Source organism: Adiantum capillus-veneris, chromosome 8, assembly GCF_014529385.1.
Source record: "Adiantum capillus-veneris isolate H3 chromosome 8, ASM1452938v2, whole genome shotgun sequence".
Lineage (NCBI taxonomy): Eukaryota > Viridiplantae > Streptophyta > Polypodiopsida > Polypodiales > Pteridaceae > Adiantum > Adiantum capillus-veneris.
The window spans coordinates 51,682,009-51,703,146 of NC_140938.1; the positions used below are offsets into that span (position 1 = coordinate 51,682,009).

Genomic DNA, 21,138 nt, shown 5'->3' on the forward strand with positions numbered 1-21,138 from the left:
TACTATCCTCACATCCCAAGAGGGTACATAAAGATTTCCATGCTTTGCTAGGTTCTCTTACTACTGATGTAGGGTTTACTTGTAATAAAGGGATGTGGTTTAATCCTTTCTTGATGAATTCTTGAAGGATTTTATGTCTAGCTATGTTAGGGTATGTGGTAATTACATGTTTTCCAAAGGGTTCTAAATTAACTAAAAAATTAGAGAACCGTTTGTGAGTTAAGCACCCACATTGTTGTGTTTCATCAAACTCATTGGCAAATACTGAAGTTGGTTTGTAAAGAGTATGGTTCAGGTTATTGGTATCCGGGGGGGATTCACTGTGTTTTTTCGTACGGTACCACGTGAGTGTACAATATGGGGGGTTTTAGATTTTGTATATAACCGTATACAATAGGGGTAGCCCCTCATTATTTCATACTCATACCGTACAAATAGGGGGGGGGGGGGGGGGGGGGAGGGAGAGGGGAGGAGGGTGGTTACATTGGGGCTACATTCAACTACCTGATCCACCTTAAATACATTAGTAATTCTCTCTCTCTCTCTCTCTCTCTCTCTCTCTCTCTCTCTCTCTCTCTCTCTCTCTTTCTTTGTGTGTGTGTGTGCGCATCGATGAATATTTTCATGGCATGGTGAAAGTAAGGGCAAACTTGAAATTCTCTCGTTTTTTTGGTCAAAATTAGAAGCTTTTGTCGATAATTACACTAAAACTTATGTAAATTTTCTCGTTTTCTTAAAGCCAAGCTCAAACCCCCTCTAATTTGTCAAAATTCTCAAATTACCCTTCAAATTTTTAAAATTCCCAAAGTACCCATGTATCTATTTTGGTCAGATTGATCAAGCTTTTCTATTTTTTTATTCCTTTTTGACAATTGCGATGCATTTTTGAGTCTATATTTGTTTCACCACCTTTCATGGAAACATGATGGCAACAATGTACCCTCATGTATGAACTACACCAAATACTTGGACAATACTATAGTGCTCAAAGGGTGTCCGATACAACTTTAGCTATTTAGCTCTTCTATAGGTAACCCTTAAATTACCTCTCTACTGGTTGGAACAAATTATTACCTTCAATTTGATGACACCATTCCATGAAACAAGAGATAGTCTAGTAATGGTTCCTTTTGTGATAAGATCCCATTACCATATTAGAAAAGCTCAAAATATTGTCCAAGCTTTCAACTTTCTCATCAATCCAGCAAATATCGACAATATTATAGGCTCATGTTTGACCTTGCCTCTCTTGGCAAACTATGCACATCAAGGCCCCATCAAGGTTGCCTCAATCTCTCTCACTTACTATGCTAAATCTTCCTCTCTCTCTCTCTCTCTCTCTCTCTCTCTCTCTCTCTCTCTCTCTCTCTATCTCTCTCTCTCTGTCTTCATCTTTGGAGACCTCTACCTTGCTCAAAGTGTGCTTTACATCGATTGAACAAAGGCACCAACCAGCCTTTCATGTTCCAAAAGGGTGACAGCCGACCTGCCCTACATGTGACGGACCCTCTAATAGTTGAAATATTTTCCTTGTGCCTTACACACCCTTTGTCTTCACATGCCTGCTTTCTTACAGAACCTTCTCCCCACCAAGCACCTGGCAGAGCTTCACTTTGTGAAGAACTATGAGCGCCCACAAATCAGTAGCTAGAGGCTCATGCCTCAAACCGCGATCGGGTGCTACATGTTGGGCCTCCTAAATTGCTTGACCTTTTTGCTCGTGTGCAACCCTCCTCCTACTGTAGCCCTAGCCCACCTTACCTCCCATGGTCTCCTGCCTGGCATGTTGCATTCTTATTGCCTTGTTCAGGTGGCATGTACACGATGTTTTGATTCCTTGCCTTTCTCGCTAACAAAGATGAGAGAGAGAGAGAGAGAGAGAGAGAGAGAGATGCATGCGCATGGCATTGTCACTATAGCCAGCGTGTCAAAACTCATATTTTCTCCTAGGCACGGGTGGTGAGTAGCACTATAGCAACACGAGCAAGTCTCCTCTTGGCATGTAAGTTGTTTGCATGAATACAAACTCTTTTTCAGGGGTCTCCATTCTATTTCTTTTTCAAAATCTAGTCCTCTCGCTACGATTTACAAAGACATCTCCTCTGTGTGTGTGTGTGTGTGTGTGTGTGTGTGTGTGTGTGTGTGTGTGTGTGTGTGTGCGCGCGCGTGTAGTACTTACCTGCACACATCCATTTTAAAAGAGCAGGAAATCGCCCCCCTCAAATCCAAATTTTCCTTTCCCGTCGATTCTAAGAACAAGGCCAAGAAAATCAAGCTCACATCTTTCGCGCCCCCGCATATGGGCGCACATTCCGCTTGTCTTGGATCTCCTTCTTTACTTGCTTTGTCTCTAGCTTTGCCATTGCCCCCCTACTGCTGGTGATTCGTGACAACCTTAACCTTAGCATGCACGACATCGGCAATGCTAGAATTGCCTCACTGTCGGGATCTACCGCATCACGTTGTCAGGAGTTTTTTGGAGCAAGGGATTGCGCATATGTACATATACATGCATGGTGCATCAAATAAAGAATTGCCCATTTTTCAAAGCCAGGTGGTTACGTGGGGCCCACATGTGTACAGGTAGGATAGGGTGTACATAGTGCATCGATTTTCACTGTTACCAATACCATTGTGTTTTTTCTACAATACGGAGGAGTTGGTAGCGTGTAAAACTTCTCGAGGAAGCTATCCACGGGCTGACGACATGAGGTAAACAGGTGCGTCAGATGGCATCTAGTGGCGTTGTCAGGAGTTTTTTGGAGCAAGGGATTGCGCATATGTACATACCCATGCATGGTGCATCAAATAAAGTATTGCCCATTTTCCAGAGCCAGGTGGTTACGTGGGGCCCACATGTGTACAGGTAGGACACCATGTACATAGTGCATCGATTTTCATCGTTACTAGTACCATTGTGTTTTTCTACAATAAGGAGGAGTTGGTAGCGCGTAAAACTTCTCGAGGAAGCTATCCGCGGGCCGACGACGTGAGGTTAGCAGGTGCGTCAGATGGCATCTAGTGGCGTCAGGAGGGCGAACGAGGTCAATATTTTCACGCAGATGAGGACAGACACAACGTGGGTGTTTGCTTGTGAGAATTATGCAGAAAGGTCATCATGAGGACCTTTTTTTGGGGCCACTTCACGTGGTGGCGAGGTGCATTATTGGAAAAAAGCTGAGTGCCAGGTGTGCGAATGATGCAAAAAGGTGACAACTATGCACTGCGAGGTCAGTTTTTGGCCTGTTCGGGGTCCGTTTGAGGTCATCTAAAAGGCCAAGGGTGCCCAACTAAAAAAGCTAAGTGTGGGAACTGAAAAAACTGAGAGAAGACCAGAAAAAACGTGGAGAAGAGAGGAGGAACAGCCGCAGCTCTGTTTTTGCTCATTTTGGAGCCTGTTTTGGCCGTAAACTGCTCATCCGAGGTCGGATTTGAGCACTTTGACATTGTAGACTGGGGTTTTGGGCCGTTTCGGACGCGATGGCGCTGTCCATTTTGCCAAATTCCTCACTCTTTTCCTGCTGTTTTTCTGTGTAAGTTTCTCCTATGAGCGAAGTTTCTTCTCCAATTTGTGATTGTATCTGGCTTCTTTTACCCATATTGTGTGAGCTATTTGCCCCATTGGTGTTGGCCCAAGCTCAATTGTATCTAAACATCAGAAATTCTCCGCTTTTGAGCTGAGTTTTTTGGGTGTGTGTGTGTGTGTGTGTGTGTGTCTGTGTGAAGTGGACAAGTGGATAGTTTCTCTCCTCTCACTCCAGAGGTGTGTTCCCTGTCTCGGCCAGGTGTGTTGTCTAAGCCGAGTGGTGCCCCATAGTGTGTGTGTGTATCTTCCCAAGAGTGTGTGTCGGGTCGTTATAGAGGCGCTGTGTGTGTTTTCATCCCGCTCAGATTCTTTTGGCGCCCCCACGGAGGATCTTCTTCGAGTACCTTCTGCTTCGAGCTTCGAGCTTTGAGCTTCGGGATTACAGGTTGCAGGTTGCAGATTACAGATTACAGGTTACAGGTACAGGTACAGGTGCAGGTGATTAACACAGGTACAGGTAGCTGGAGTACAGTGATATACTAGCAGTGATGTCACTTGCAGTTGTTGTGGGCATGCATCACTTGGCACCTATTTGAGCGCATTGTCTGCTGGATTGTACGTTACTTGTGGAAACTGCCATTGTACGCATTTGTGGAGCCATACTTGGTTGTATTTGGCAGTCCCAGCCATTTCTGAGACTTGGTCTGGAAGATAGTCATTTCTGAGACTTGACTATATGCGATTTGCATTAGCCTTCGTGTGAGGGTCGATAGCGTGAGGTTTTTATTGAGCTTGGGGATTCTCAAATGTGGAGATCCTTTCGGTGATACAGGTAGCTGGAGCACCCTTTTTGTGACCTCGCCATAGGCTATGTACTAGTGAGTCCTATTTGATGCTCGAGTTCTATTGTTGGCAGTTTATGCATACAGATACAGTCTATATTTTGGGTTCTCATTGCTCTATTTCTGGGGAAATTCTGTCGAAATTTTCCCAAGTTATGATGGCTGGTTTTTTGGTAATTTGAGCGATTTATGCTGTTATGCTGCTGAAATTTTGGCAAAATCAGAGGTTGAGTCAGGTGTGCCTTCTTGGGAGCTTCATGGTTGGCTTTAATGGATGATCAAAATGGCCCTCAGTTCACTCCTTTTCATTTAACTCAAAGAATTCAGATTAATGTTCATGTGTCCAGGAAGATCTTTTTCCAACAGCGCATAGTCTTTATGTTTGGGCCAAGAAGATTGAGAGAGATCCTGGAATGTCCTTTGCCTGTGGTAATTCCAATGATCAACTATGAAAACTCATTTGATGTGCATGTGTTTGTCCTTATCTAAAGTTGAGTTCCATTGAAGTTTCTGGGGATTGGGTAGTGAAAAGTTTTGGGTTCTTGCACGTGTGTTCGAAGGGGTTCTCAAAGCATCATAATTTGGGTAGCCATGGCTTTCTCTTATCCCGAGTTTCATGGAAGAAGTGATGAAGATGTGGAAGAATTTTTGGAAAAGATGGAGGTTGCATGCATTAGCAACCAGATTCATGACCCTACGCAAATGTTACGCCTTCTCCAAATTTGTTTGAAGAGTGATGCACGAGCTTGGTCCAAAGCATTTGAAGAGGAGTTGCGTATGGCTGATCCACCTATAAGATTGAGTTGGGACAATCTAAGGCATGGATTGGAAGTGAGTTTGTGAAGATAGAAGACCCTGACAAGGTGTGGCAAGAAGTACAAGGTTTGGTGCAAAAGGAAGGTGAGCCAGTAGATGCGTACATACGTAAGTTCTCATTGGCATGGGAGCGGATGTGCAAGGCCTTAGCACCACAGGTACCCCCGCCTGACATGATGAAGAAGGACAGGTTCTTAGCTGGTCTTTGGGAGAATATACGTTGGAGAGTGGAGCTAAAGAAGCCTAGGACATATGAGGATGCACTAGAGGTAGCAAGGAACAAAGAGTGGAAGCTGAGGAAAATGAGCCAGTTAGGGGTGGAGTCTTTGCCAATGAGGTCTGAATTTCAGCCTATAGAGTCTTTACAAGGGCGCATGTCAGGGGTTCATCATGAACCAGTGGTTCCTGTTACTACTCAGGTTATGCCAGCAGTGGTCACTACAGCAGTGCAAGATGATGGGCTAAGGCAAGACATGAGGCAAGTGGTTGATTTGATGAAGAATCTCAGTCTAAACATGCTAGGTCAAGTGGGAAATAATCGAGGTCGAGGGCGGTTTGCAAATCAGCCAGGAGGTGAAGAAAGGCCTAGGAATGGTGTTGGACAAAACAATGGTAGGTTTTGGAGGCAAACGCCCACATGTTATAATTGTGGAGAGTTGGGTCACATCAGCCCACAATGTGATAAGCCACCAAGGATGGGGGAAGACATGTATCCATTGCCAAGACAGGTGCTAACTAGGTCAAATGATTATGGCATCGAAATTAAGGGAGACGAAGGAACCAGTGGACTGACCCAGGAGGAAAAGGGAAAGACAAAAGTGCTAAGTGTAGTCACCTTGGAGAAGGCATCAAAGCTAGAGGATACATTAGTGATGCCTATTGGGAAGAGGACCACAGAGGAAAAGGAAGGAAGAAGTGCCCCAGGTCCTAGTAAGAAGAAAGGAAAGAGCCATGAAGGCGAGGATGTCAAGGCCAAGAGGAAAAGGAGAGCTCGTCGAAAGTTTCATGTTTCAGATTTTCCACTAGGGGATGGGCAATTAAGCTATGACTTGAAGGAGGATCTGACGAGCAGGAAGGCAGATGTTAGTTTTGGGCAGCTTATAGAGATGGTGCCTAAGCTAAAGCGACAGTGGAAGAGGATGGTTAACCCAATGGAGAAAGAGCCAGAGAGAGGTTCAGTAAAGGTGTTGGCAATGGATGAGCTACCAGACATTTGTCCAATAGTAGATGTGTGGCATAAAAGGAAAAATTTGGGACAAGGTTATGTGGATGGCGGAGCCCAAATATGGGTCATAACACACTCATGCGTTGAGAAGATGGGTCTCACAGTGGCTGGGGTGTCAGGTTTTCGGATCAGATTGGCAAGCCATCAAAAAGTAAAATGCTTGGGTGTTGTAAAGAGCTTAGAAGTGGAGGCATATGATGCAAAGGCAGTGGTTGATTTTCATGTGATGCCAGCAGGGTTGGGAGCATATCCTATTATACTGGGCAGACCATGGTTACGTGCAGTGGGAGCTGTTCAAGATTGGCGACATGGTACGATTAGCCTCTATGGAAAGACAGGTACCAAGAAGCTTTATAATATGGACACAAGGAAACGATTAGAGGAGCTTTATGAAGATGAGGATGACTCTAGTGATGAAGACGCTTCCACGGTGACAGATGAGGATAGTGATAGCACTACCAGCAGTGATGAGGATGTTGATGTTGCATTTCTTTTGATGGACAAAGAAATCCAGGAGATTGGTTTAGTCGCATTTGCGAAGGAAGTTGAAGATGAAAGTGAAGGGCCTTATGAAATGATTGAAGGGCTGATGCAAACCAAAGTTGATTTGTCAAAGAAGCAGGAATTAATGACGCAAATGATTAGTGGAGACCTCTCAGCTATGGAGAAGGATATATATTTGCATATGCTGGCTAGTTTTCCTGATTTGTTCATTACTTCATATGAAGAGATCAGAGGGTTCAAGGGTGAAGAGATGCATATAGAGCTGAAAGAAGGTGCTAAGCCAGTGCGGCAAAGGCTAAGAAGGATGGGTCAAGAGCAAATGGAAGCCTTGCGGGTAGAGGTGGACAAGTTATTGAAGGCAGGGTTCATAATTCCAGTGGAGACCACAGAATGGGTGAGTCCAGTTGTAGTCAGTCCAAAGAAGGATGGGAAGTGGAGAATTTGTGTGGATTTTAAACCCTTAAATGCAGCCACTAAGAAGAACCCATATCCTCTTCCATTCATCGATCAGATCTTGGATTCAGTGGCAGGTTATGAGAGGTACAGTGTGTGTGATGGTTTTTCAGGCTATTTTCAATTGAAGATTGCTCTTAAAGACCGCACAAAGACAACTTTCATTATGCCATGGGGCTGCTATTGCTACACAGTATTGCCATTTGGGTTGTCAAATGGACCTTCCTTCTATCAAGAGAGAGCAAATTGGGTGTTGGAACCATTCATTGGTAGTTGTGTTAAAGCTTTTATGGATGACTTCTGTGTCTATAGCAGTAGGGCTGAACACCATGAGAAGCTGCAGATGGTATTCGCTAGATATGATGAATGTGGAGGACAACTAAATCCAAAGAAATGTCATCTAGCACAGCCAAGGGTGAAGCTATTGGGCCATATGGTGTCAGAAAATGGCATTGAGGCTGATCCAGATAAGGTGAAGTCTATTATTCTTCTTCCATCACCTATGAGTACGAAGCAATTGGCAACCTTTATACACAAAGTGAAGTACATGGCACGGTTTATTCCATTGTCTTCGCAGCTTCTTTATCCATTACAGCAAGTGGCAAAGCATGATCCATTGCAATGGGATGACAAGTGTGAAGAAGTGTTTCAAGAGGTGAAAGAGGTGTTAGGGGGGTTGTCAGCCATGCAGGCTCCTGATTGGGAGAAAGTTTTTTATGTAAATCCATCAGTAGGGGATGATGCCATTGGAGCCATGCTATTGCAAAAGGGGAAGGGCAGCCATTATATGAGGCCAGTGTATTGTGCAAGCCGAGTGAAGTTGGTAGCGGAGAGAAAGTTATCGGAAGTAGAGCTAGTGATGGCTAGTGTAATATTTGCTTGTCGACGATTTCGTCATTACTTGCTACCACGGCCTTTTGTTTTCTTGAAGAGTTATGCCTTTTTGCCACAGTTAATTAATGGTATTAACATGTCAAATGTGGTGAAGAAATGGGTAATTGAGCTGCAAGAGTTTTAGTTCTCTTTTCTAGTGGAAGATAGTACAAGGGCTACCCTAGCTGATTTGTTGACCTACAAGGAGAATCCCCTTATTGTTAAGGAAGAGGTGGTGAGAAAGGTAGTTGAAGAAGTGCCACAGATCAGCAATGCACATGTGTTGTTCTTTGATGGTTCATACAGAAAGAGCGATGATGCAGCTTCAGGGGGTATAGCACTTTATGATCCAGAGGGGAAGCTAGTATGCAAGAGAGGGTTCAAATTGGATGCTCATAGTAACAATGAGGCTGAATATGCTACATTGGAAGCCGGATTACACATTTGTTTGAAGCATGGGGTTCGAAGGTTGAGCATAAAAGGTGATGCCTTGTTAGTGGTGAAGCAAGTGTTGGGTGTGTGGAAGAGCAAGAACACCTCATTGAAGGAAATGTGCTTCAGAATTAAAGGCCTGTTAAAAAAGTTTGAAGCATGGAGTATCAGACACATTGAACGTGCTCTAAATGGAGAGGCACATGAAGCAGCTCAAGGCATGATTGGGGAGCTAGTTGTGTTGAGGACCACTTTACCTCTTTATCATGGCCGGGAAAGTTTGGCTCAAGAAGAGGAGTTTTTGCTAACAGGAATCATTCCAAAGGAGATTCAGAAGTCTAAGAAGTATGGCTTTGTGCGTAGAGCATACAGGTACAAATTGATTGGTGATGTCTTATACATGAAAGGGGCTGATCTCGTGTTGAGACGTGTACCTTGGCGGGAGGAGCTTTACAGAGTGTTGGAAGAGAATCACGAAGGCGCATGTGGTGGCCATTTTGCTCTAAAGATCACCTTGCATAAGATTTTGCAAGAGGGGTATGTATGGCCTAGTTTGCACAAGGATGTTCACCATTGGTGTAGGTCTTGCAATAGGTGTCAAGCATTTGGGAAGAGAGTGTTGAAGCCAGAGCTACGAAAAACCATTATGGCGTTTGATGTGTTTGAAAAGTGGGGAATTGATGCAATAGGCCCGTTACCTATCACAAGGAGGGGCAAAAGCTATATTTTGACGGCAGTGGACTATCTCTCTAGATGGGCAGAGGCTATAGCAGTAAAACAGATCACTGCAAAGGATGTGGCAAAATTTGTGTATGATGAAATATGTTGCAAGTTTGGGGTGCCACTGGAGTTACTTTCAGATAAGGGGCCTGGCTTTAGAGCTAAACTGCTAGATTTTTTATGTGCAAAGATGAAGATTAGGCACCAGCATACCACTCCTTATTACCCGCAGTGTAATGGCTTGAATGAAAGATTCAATGGTGAGTTGGTACAGATTCTTTCAAAAGTGACAGAGCACCAAGAAAAGAATTGGGATTTAGAATTGCCTAGTGCATTATGGGCTTACCGTACTTCGGTGAAGACAGGTACAGGGTTTACTCCATTTCATTTGGTGTATGGAAAGGAAGCACTATTGCCTGTGGAGGTAGAGTTGCCTGCGGTCAAGATGTTAGAGAAGTTGCTTGGGCCGCCTAGTGATGCATTCAAAGAGAGGCTCTTGCAGTTACAAGAGGTCCAGTTGGATAGGATGAGCGCATTGGAGCATTATGGGCAGATGCAGGATAAGGCTTTGACAAAGATAAATGAAAAGGTCAAAAGTAAGGGTATCAAGAAACATGACTTGGTTTTGCGCTACAACAGTAAGCTGGACAACACCTTCCAAAAGAAGTTTCAAATTAAGTGGGAAGGCCCTTTCAAGGTAGTAGAGTGTTTTCCAAATGGCACATATCAGCTGGCTAACCTGGATGGTGTTCTACATAAGTCAAGGGTAAATGGATTGCGTCTTAAATTGTATCATGCTAGATTGATGATGGTGGAGCAAGATGAACTGTCTGTGGAGCAAGCAATGTTGGTGAAGGATGAGGAGACATGTGATGCGGCGAGTCTCATATCGCTCTTTGCTGCTACTGATCATGAATGATCTAGCAGGCTAGGGGATGGGCAAATTATGTCAGGAGTTTTTTGGAGCAAGGGATTGCGCATATGTACATACCCATGCATGGTGCATCAAATAAAGTATTGCCCATTTTCCAGAGCCAGGTGGTTACGTGGGGCCCACATGTGTACAGGTAGGACACCATGTACATAGTGCATCGATTTTCATCGTTACTAGTACCATTGTGTTTTTCTACAATAAGGAGGAGTTGGTAGCGCGTAAAACTTCTCGAGGAAGCTATCCGCGGGCCGATGACGTGAGGTTAGCAGGTGCGTCAGATGGCATCTAGTGGCGTCAGGAGGGCGAACGAGGTCAATATTTGCACGCAGATGAGGACAGACACAACGTGGGTGTTTGCTTGTGAGAATTATGCAGAAAGGTCATCATGAGGACCTTTTTTTGGGGCCACTTCACGTGGTGGCGAGGTGCATTATTGGAAAAAAGCTGAGTGCCAGGTGTGCGAATGATGCAAAAAGGTGACAACTATGCACTGCGAGGTCAGTTTTTGGCCTGTTCGGGGTTCGTTTGAGGTCATCTAAAAGGCCAAGGGTGCCCAACTAAAAAAGCTAAGTGTGGGAACTGAAAACACTGAGAGAAGACCAGAAAAAACGTGGAGAAGAGAGGAGGAACAGCCGCAGCTGTGTTTTTGCTCATTTTGGAGCCTGTTTTGGCCGTAAACTGCTCATCCGAGGTCGGATTTGAGCACTTTGACATTGTAGACTGGGGTTTTGGGCCGTTTCGGACGCGATGGTGCTGTCCATTTTGCCAAATTCCTCACTCTTTTCCTGCTGTTTTTCTGTGTAAGTTTCTCCTATGAGCGAAGTTTCTTCTCCAATTTGTGATTGTATCTGGCTTCTTTTACCCATATTGTGTGAGCTATTTGCCCCATTGGTGTTGGCCCAAGCTCAATTGTATCTAAACATCAGAAATTCTCCTCTTTTGAGCTGAGTTTTTTGGGTGTGTGTGTGTGTGTGTGTGTGTGTCTGTGTGAAGTGGACAAGTGGATAGTTTCTCTCCTCTCACTCCAGAGGTGTGTTCCCTGTCTCGGCCAGGTGTGTTGTCTAAGCTGAGTGGTGCCCCATAGTGTGTGTGTGTATCTTCCCAAGAGTGTGTGTCGGGTCGTTATAGAGGCGCTGTGTGTATTTTCATCCCGCTCACAGCGTCAGGAGGGCGAACGGGGTCAATATTTGCACGCGGATGAGGACGGACACAACGTGGGTGTTTTCTTGTGATACTTATGCAGAAAGGTCATCATGAGGACCACTTTTTGGGGCCACTTCACGTGGTTGTGGGATGCATTATTTGGAAAAAACTGAGTGCCAGGTGTGCGGATGATGCAAAAAGGTGACAACTATGCACTGCGAGGTCAGTTTTTGGCCTGTTCGGGGTCCATTTGAGGTCATCTAAAAGGCCACGCAACCAATAAAGCTAAGTGTGGGAACTGAGAAAATAGAGAGAAGGCCAGAAAAAAACGTGGAGAAGAGAGGAGGAACAGCCGCAGGTGTGTTTTTGGTGTTTTTGGAGCTTGTTTTGGCCCTAAACTGCTCATCCGAGGTCGGATTTGAGCACTTTGACATTGTAGACTGGGGTTTTGGGCCGTTCCGGACGCGATGGCGCTGTCCATTTTGCCAAATTCCTCATTATTTTTCTGCTGTTTTGGCTGTGTAAGTTTCTCCTATGAATGAAGCTTCTTCTCCAATTTGTAATTGTATCTGGCATATTTTACCCATATTGTGTGAGCTATTTTCCCCATTGGTGTTGGCCCAAGCTCATTTGTATCTAATTATCAGAAGTTCTCCTCTTTTGAGCTGAGTTTTTTGGGTGTGTGTGTGTGTGTGTGTGTGTGTCTCTGTGTGGAGTGGGCAAGTGGATAGTCTCTCTCCTCTCACTCCATAGGTGTGTTCCCTGTCTCGGCCAGGTGTGTTGTGTAAGCCGAGTGGTGCCCCATAGTGTGTGTGTGTATCTTCCCAAGAGTGTGTGTCGGGTCGTTATAGAGGCGCTTTGTGTGTTTTCATCCCACTCATATTCTTTTGGCGCCCCCACGGAGGATCTTGTTCGAGTACCTTCTGCTTCGAGCTTCAAGCTTCGAGATTCGGGATTACAGGTTGCAGGTTGCAGATTACAGGTTACATGTTACACGTTACACGTTATAGGGACAGGTATAGGTACAGGTGATTCACATAGGTACAGGTAGCTGGAGTACAATGATATACTAGCAGTGATGTCACTTGAGCGCATTCTCTGCTGGATTGTACGTTACTTGTGGAAACTGCCATTCTACGCATTTGTGGAGCCATACCTTGTTGTATTTGGCAGTCTGAGCCATTTCTGAGACTTGACTATACGCTATTTGCATTAGCCTTCGTGTGAGGGTCGATAGCGTGAGGTTTTTATTGAGCTGGGGGATTCTCAAATGTGGAGATCCTTTCGGTGATATAGGTAGCTGGAGCACCCTTTTCATGACCTCGCCATAGGCTATGTACTAGTGATTCCTAATTGATGCTCGGGTTCTATTGTTGGCAATTTATGCATACATAGACAGTCTATATTTTAGGTTTACACTGCTCTATTTCTAGCGAAACTCTGCCAAAATTTTTCCAAGTTATGATGGCTGTTTTTTTGGTATTTTGAGCCATTTATGTTGTTATGCTGCTGAAATTTTGGCAAAATCAGAAGATAAGTCAGGTGTGCCTTCTTGGGAGCTTCATGGTTGGCTTTAATGGATAATCAAAATGGCCCTCAATTCACTCCATTTCATTTAACTCAAAGAATCCAGATAAATGTTCATGTGTCCAGGAATATTTTTTTCCAGAAGCGCATAGTCTTTATTTTCGGGCCAAGAAGATTACGAGAGATCTTGGAATGTCCTTTGCCTGTTGTAATTCCGATGATCAACTATGAAAACTCATTTGATGTGCATGTGTTTGTCCTTATCTAAAGTTGAGCTCCATTGAAGTTTCTGGGAATTGAGTCAGTAAAAGTTTTGGGTTCTTGCACGTGTGTTCAAAGGGGTTCTCAAAGCATTGAAACTTGGGTAGCCATGGCTTTCTCTTATCCGGAGTTTCATGGAAGAAGTGATGAAGATGTGGAAGACTTTGTGGAAAAGATGGAGGTTGCCTGCATTAGCAACCAGATTCATGACCCTATGCAGATGTTACGTGTTCTCCAAATTTGTTTGAAGAGTGATGCACGAGTTTGGTCCAAAGCATTTGAAGAGGAGTTGCGTGTAGCGGATCCACCTGTAAGATTGAGTTGGGACAATCTACGACCTGGGTTGGAAGTGGAGTTTGTGAAGATAGAAGATCCTGACAAAGTGTGGCAAGAAGTACAGGCTTTGGTGCAAAAGGAAGGTGAGCCAGTAGATGCATACATACGTAAGTTTTCATTGGCATGGGAGCGAATGTGCAAGGCCTTAGCACCTCAGGTACCCCCGCCTGACATGATGAAGAAGGACAGGTTCTTAGCTGGTCTTTGGGAGAATATACGTTGGAGAGTGGAGCTAAAGAAGCCTAGGACATATGAAGATGCACTAGAGGTAGCAAGGAACAAAGAGTGGAAGTTAGGAAAATGAGCCAGTTAGGGGTGGATTCTTTGCCCATGAGGTCTGAATTTCAACCTATAGAGTCTTTACAAGGTCGCATGTCAGGGGTTCATCACGAACCAGTGGTTCCTGTTACTACTCAAGTTATGCCAGCAGTGGTCACTACAGCAGTGGAAGATGATGGGCTAAGGCAAGACTTGAGGCAAATGGTAGATTTGATGAAGAATCTCAGCCTAAACATGCTAGGTCAAGTGGGAAATAATCGAGGTCGAGCGAGGTTTGCAAATCAGCCAGGAGGTGAAGAAAGGCCTAGGAATGGTGTTGGACAAAGCAATGGTAGGTTTTGGAGGCAGACGCCCACATATTATAATTGTGGAGAGTTGGGTCACATTAGCCCGCAATGTGATAAGCCACCAAGGATGGGGGAAGACATGTATCCATTGCCAAGACAGGTGCTAACTAGGTCAAATGATTATGGCATCGAAATTAAGGGAGACGAAGGAACCAGTGGACTGACCCAGGAGGAAAAGGGAAAGACAAAAGTGCTAAGTGTAGTCACCTTGGAGAAGGCATCAAAGCTAGAGGATACATTAGTGATGCCTATTGGGAAGAGGACCACAGAGGATAAGGAAGGAAGAAGTGCCCCAGGTCCTAGTAAGAAGAAAGGAAAGAGCCATGAAGGCGAGGATGTCAAGGCCAAGAGGAAAAGGAGAGCTCGTCGAAAGTTTCATGTTTCAGATTTTCCACTAGGGGATGGTCAATTAAACTATGACTTGAAGGAGGATCTGACGAGCAGGCAGGCAGATGTTGCATTTGGGCAGCTTATAGAGATGGTGCCTAAGCTAAAGCGACAGTGGAAGAGGATGGTTAACCCAACGGAGAAAGAGTCAGAGAGAGGTTCAGTAAAGGTGTTGGCAATGGATGAGCTACCAGACATTTGTCCAATAGTAGATGTGTGGCATAAAAGGAAAAATTTGGGACAAGGTTATGTGGATGGCGGAGCCCAAATATGCGTCATAACACACTCATGCGTTGAGAAGATGGGTCTCACAGTGGCTGGGGTGTCAGGTTTTCGGATCAGATTGACAAACCATCAAAAAGTAAAATGCTTGGGTGTTGTAAAGAGCTTAGAAGTGGAGGCATATGATGCAAAGGTAGTGGTTGATTTTCATGTGATGCCAGCAGGGTTGGGAGCATATCTTATTATACTGGGCAGACCATGGTTATGTGCAGTGGGAGTTGTTCAAGATTGGCGACATGGTACGATTAGCCTCTATGGAAAGACAGGTACCAAGAAGCTTTATAATATGGACACAAGGAAACGATTAGAGGAGCTTTATGAAGATGAGGATGAGTCTAGTGATGAAGACTCTTCCACGGTGACATATGAGGACAGTGATAGCACTACCAACAGTGATGAGGATGCTAATGTTGCATTTCTTTTGATGGACAAAGAAATCCAGGAGTTTGGTTTAGTTGCATTTGCGAATGAGGTTGAAGATGAAAGTGAAGGGCCTTATGAAGTGATTGAAGGGCTGATGCAAACCAAGGTTAAGTTTTCAAAGAAGCAGGAATTGATGACACAAATGATCAGTTGAGACCTCTCAGGTATGGAGAAGGATATATATTTGCACATGCTGGCTAGTTTTTTGGATTTGTTCATTACTTCATATGAAGAGATCAGAGGGTTCAAGGGCGAAGAGATGCATATAGATCTGAAAGAAGGTGCTAAGCCAGTGCGGCAAAGGCTAAGAAGGATGGGTCAAGAGCAAATGGAAGCCTTGCGAGAAGAGGTGGACAAGTTGTTGAAGGCAGGGTTCATAGTCCCTGTGGAGACCACAGAATGGGCGAGTCCAGTTGTAGTCAATCCAAAGAAGGATGGGAAGTGGAGAATTTGTGTAGATTTTAAACCCTTAAATGCAGCCACTAAGAAGAACCCATATCCTCTTCCATTCATCGATCAGATCTTGGATTCAGTGGCAGGTTATGAGAGGTACAGTGTGTGTGATGGTTTTTCAGGCTATTTTCAATTGAAGATTGCTCTTAAAGACCGCACAAAGACCACTTTTATTACGCCATGGGGCTGCTATTGCTACACAGTATTGCCATTTGGGTTGTCAAATGGACCTTCCTTCTATCAAGAGAGAGAAAATTGGGTATTGGAACCATTCATTGGTAGTTGTGTTAAAGCTTTCATGGATGAATTCTGTGTCTATAGCAGTAGGGTTGAACATCCTGAGAAGCTGCAGATGGTATTGGCTCGATATAATGAATGTGGAGGACAACTAAATCCAAAGAAATGTCATCTAGCACAGCCAAGGGTGAAGTTATTGGGCCATATGGTTTCAGAAAATGGCTTTGAGGCGGATCCAAATAAGGTTAAGTCTATTATTCTTCTTCCATCACCTACGAGTACGAAGAACTTGGCAACTTTTATACACAACGTGAAGTACATGGCACGGTTTATTCCATTGTCTTTGCAGCTTCTTTATCCATTACAGCAAGTGGCAAAGCATGATCCATTGCAATGGGATGACAAGTGTGAAGAAGTGTTTCAAGAGGTGAAAGAGGTGTTAGGGGGGTTGTCAGCCATGCAGGCCCCTGATTGGGAGAAAGTTTTTTATGTAAATCCATCAGTAGGGAATGATGCCATTGGAGCCATGCTATTGCAAAAGGGGAAGGGCATCCATTATATGAGGTCAGTGTATTGTGCAAGCCGAGTGAAGTTGGTAGCAGAGAGAAAGTTCTCGGAAGTAGAGCTAGTGATGGCCAGTGTAATATTTGCTTGTCGACGATTTCGTCATTACTTGCTACCACGGCCTTTTGTTTTCTTTACGAGTTATACCTTTTTGCCACAGTTAATTAATGGTACTAACATGTCAAATGTGGTGAAGAAATGGGTAATTGAGCTGCAAGAATTTGAGTTCTCTTTTCTAGTGGAAGATAGTACAAGGGCTACCCTAGCTGATTTGTTGACCTACAAGGAGAATCCCTTTATTGTTAAGGAAGAGGTGGTGAGAAAGTTAGGTGAAGAAGTGCCACAGATCGGTAATGCACATGTGTTGTTCTTTGATGATTCATACAGAAAGAGCCATGATGCAGCTTCAGGGGGTATAGTACTTTATGATCCAGAGGGGAAGCTAATATGCAAGAGACGGTTCAAATTGGATGCTCATAGTAACAATGAGGCTGAATATGCTACTCTGGAAGCCGGATTACACATTTGTTTGAAGCATGGGGTTCGAAGGTTGAGCATAAAAGGTGATGCCTTGTTAGTGGTGAAGCAAGTGCTGGGTGTGTGGAAGAGCAAGAACACCTCATTGAAGGAAATGTGCTTCAGAATTAAAGGCCTGTTAAAAAATTTCGAAGCATGGATCACCAGACACATTGAACGTGCTCTAAATGGAGAGGCACATGAAGCAGCTCAAGGCATGATTGGGGAGCTATTTGTGTTGAGGACCACTTTACCTCTTTATCATGGCCGGGAAAGTTTGGCTCAAGAAGAGGAGTTTTTGCTAACAGGAATCATTCCAAAGGAGATTCAGAAGTCTAAGAAGTATGGTTTTGTGCGTAGAGCATTGAGGTACAAATTGATTCGTGATGTCTTATACATGAAAGGGGATGATCTCGTGTTGAGACGTGTACCTTGGAGAGAGGAGCTTTATAGAGTGTTGGAAGAGAATCATGAAGGCGCATGTGGTGGCCATTTTGCTCTAAAGATCACCTTGCATAAGATTTTGCAAGAGGGGTATGTATGGCCTAGTTTGCACAAGGATGTTCAGCATTGGTGTAGGTCTTGCAATAGGTGTCAAGCATTTGGAAAGAGAGTGTTGAAGCCAGAGCTACAAAAAACCATTATGGCGTTTGATGTGTTTGAAAAGTGGGGGATTGATGCAATAGTCCCGTTACCTATTACAAGCAGGGGCAAAAGCTATATCTTGAAGGCGGTGGACTATCTCTCTAGATGGCAGAGGCTATAGCAGTAAAACAAATCACTTCAAAGGATGTGGCAAAATTTGTGTATGATGAAATATGTTGCAAGTTTGGGGTGCCATTAGAGCTAGTTTCAGATAAGGGGCCAGGATTTAGAGTTAAACTGCTAGACTTCTTATGTGCAAAGATGAAGATTAGGCACCAGCATACCACTCCTTATTACCCGCAGTGTAATGGCTTGAATGAAAGATTCAATGGTGAGTTGGTACAAATTCTTTCTAAAGTGACAGAGCACCAAGGAAAGAATTGGGATTTGGAATTGCCTAGTGCATTATGGGCTTACCGTACTTCGGTGAAGACAAGTATAGGGTTTACTCCATTTCATTTGGCGTATGGAAAGGAAGCACTATTGCCTGTGGAGGTAGAGTTGCCTGCGGTCAAGATGTTAGAGAAGTTGCTTGGGCCGCCTAGTGATGCATTCAAAGAGAGGCTCTTGCAGTTACAAGAGGTCCAGTTGGATAGGATGAGCGCATTGGAGCATTATGGGCAGATGCAGGATAAGGCTTTGGCAAAGATAAATGAAAAGGTCAAAAGTAAGGGTATCAAGAAACATGACTTGGTTTTGTGCTACAACAGTAAGCTGGACAACACCTTCCAAAAGAAGTTTCAAATTAAGTGGGAAGGCCCTTTCAAGGTAGTGGAGTGTTTTCCAAATGGCACATATCAGCTGGCTAACCTGGATGGTGTTCTACATAAGTCAATGGTAAATGGATTGAGTCTTAAATTGCATCATGATAGATTGATGATGGTGGAGCAAGATGAGCTGTCTGTGGATCAAGAATTGTTGGTGAGAGATGAGGAGACCTGTGATGCGGCGAGTCTCATATCTCTCTTTGCTGCTGCTGATCATGAATGATCTAGCAGGCTAGGGGATGGGCAAATTATGTCAGGAGTTTTTTGGAGCAAGGGATTGCGCATATGTACATATACATGCATGGTGCATCAAATAAAGAATTGCCCATTTTTCAGAGCCAGGTGGTTACGTGGGGCCCACATGTGTACAGGTAGGACAGGGTGTACATAGTGCATCGATTTTCACTATTACCAGTACCATTGTGTTTTTTCTACAATAAGGAGGAGTTGGTAGCGCGTAAAACTTCTCGAGGAAGCTATCCGCGGGCCGACGACATGAGGTAAACAGGTGGCGTCAGATGGCATCTAGTGGCGTCAGGAGGGCGAACGGGGTCAATATTTGCACGCGGATGAGGACGGACACAACGTGGGTGTTTTCTTGTGATACTTATGCAGAAAGGTCATCATGAGGACCACTTTTTGGGGCCACTTCACGTGGTTGCGGGATGGATTATTTTGAAAAAACTGAGTGCCAGGTGTGCGGATGATGCAAAAAGGTGACAACTATGCACTGCGAGGTCAGTTTTTGGCCTGTTCGGGGTCCGTTTGAGGTCATCTAAAAGGCCACGGGTGCCCAATTAATAAAGCTAAGTGTGGGAACTGAAAAAATAGAGAGAAGGCCAGAAAAAAACGTGGAGAAGAGAGGAGGAACAGCTACAGGTGTGTTTTTGGTGTTTTTGGAGCCTGTTTTGGCCCTAAACTGCTCATTCGAGGTCAGATTTGAGCACTTTGACATTGTAGACTGGGGTTTTGGGCCATTCCGGACGCGATGGCGCTGTCCATTTTTCCAAATTCCTCAAATTTTTTTCTGTTGTTTTGGCTGTGTAAGTTTCTCCTATGAATGAAGCTTCTTCTCTAATTTGTGATTGTATTTGGCATATTTTACCCATATTGTGTGAGCTGTTTTCCCCATTGGTGTTGGCCCAAGCTCATTTGTATCTAATTATAAGAAGTTCTCCTCTTTTGAGCTGAGTTTTTTGGGTGTGTGTGTGTGTGTGTGTCTCTGTGTGGAGTGGGCAAGTGGATAGTCTGTCTCCTCTCACTCCATAGGTGTGTTCCTTGTCTCGGCCAGGTGTGTTGTGTAAGCCGAGTGGTGCCCCATAGTGTGTGTGTGTGTGTATCTTCCCAAGAGTGTGTGTCGAGTTGTTATAGAGGAGCTGTGTGTGTTTTCATCCCGCTCACGTCTGCTCATGGGTGCTCTATGCGATCTCGTTGGCCCAAGGTATGGGTGTGCATTCATCGTCATGCTCTGCTCGCTATCAATTTTCTGCATGGCGACAGTTTCCATGTTCGTAGGATTTCTTAAGTCCTATTTCTTCATCGAATTCTCGCTCGCCACATTTGTCTCCTGCGAGTATTGGATGAGCTCCTCCTTCAATGTGGAGATTGTGGGGTTGGTGAACGGCATCACGGCAAGATGGGGGAATTTGGGTGGGGGATCTACACAACTGATCATTCCCCTTTTATTCACGGCCCCATCATCTCCCCTAACTTCATGTCATGGTGCCTCTCCTTCTTTGTGCCGGGGATCATGCACATCATAATGGGCCTCACAGTCCTCCTCATTCATCAGGATTTACCTGATGGAAACTTCAAGGAGCTAAAGAGCAAGGGAGCTCAAGTCAAAGATAGCTTCTCTAAGGTAATATTTTGCAAAAATGTCTAACCTTCTCTGTGTTTTTACGGCAAATAAAGCTGAGATGAGCTTTACTTATAAAATGGCAATGGATGTAGGTCTTTCTACATGCTGTTACAAACTACAAAATTTGGATCTTTGCCCTCTCCTATGGCTACTGCTTCAGTGTTGAGCTGACCATGGACAATGTGATAGGCCAGTACTTCTACGACAGGTTCAATCTGAATCTTCATATTGCTCATCGCTTTGTGTTCGGTATGGCGAATTTGGTGACTCGCCCCTTTGGCGGCACCTTGTCGGACTAGGCGGCTCGCTGCTATGTCATGCGCCCGCGTGTGGACATTGTGGATTGCACAAACCTTGGGTGGAGTGGCGTGTATTGCACTCGGGCTAATTGGCAATTTATCAGGAGCCATAGTCATGATGATCATATTCTCCATTTTTGTGGAGGCCAAAGTAGGGTTGACATTCGGCATCATTCCCTTCATCTCCTACAGGTTTGTACGTTGTCATGAATACCTTGATTCTTGAAGTATCAATTAGTTGAATATTAAGAATTGTTCTGCACAATTAGGGTGGAACTTACAAGACCAGCCATAATTAAGTCTGGTTGTTGAAGGATCAAGGGTGTAAGGGCCCTACTTGTACTTTCTTGTGACTTTCTCACTTGAAAAATAAGGTGAAAAGTTAAAACTTGAAAGTCACTATGGCCTACATGAGGAATAGTATGTCCCTCTTTATAACAATAGAAAAACAAGGTCAACTATTTCTCACATTGGCCTACATATACA

General features: G+C 44.3%; 1 pseudogene; it reads left to right on the forward strand.

Annotated features, from left to right (window-relative positions):
* LOC147452129 (high-affinity nitrate transporter 2.1-like) overlaps positions 1-20,878 on the forward strand; it is a 30,143-nt pseudogene extending 9,265 nt beyond the window's left edge.
* Positions 20,879-21,138: the final 260 nt, after the last annotated feature.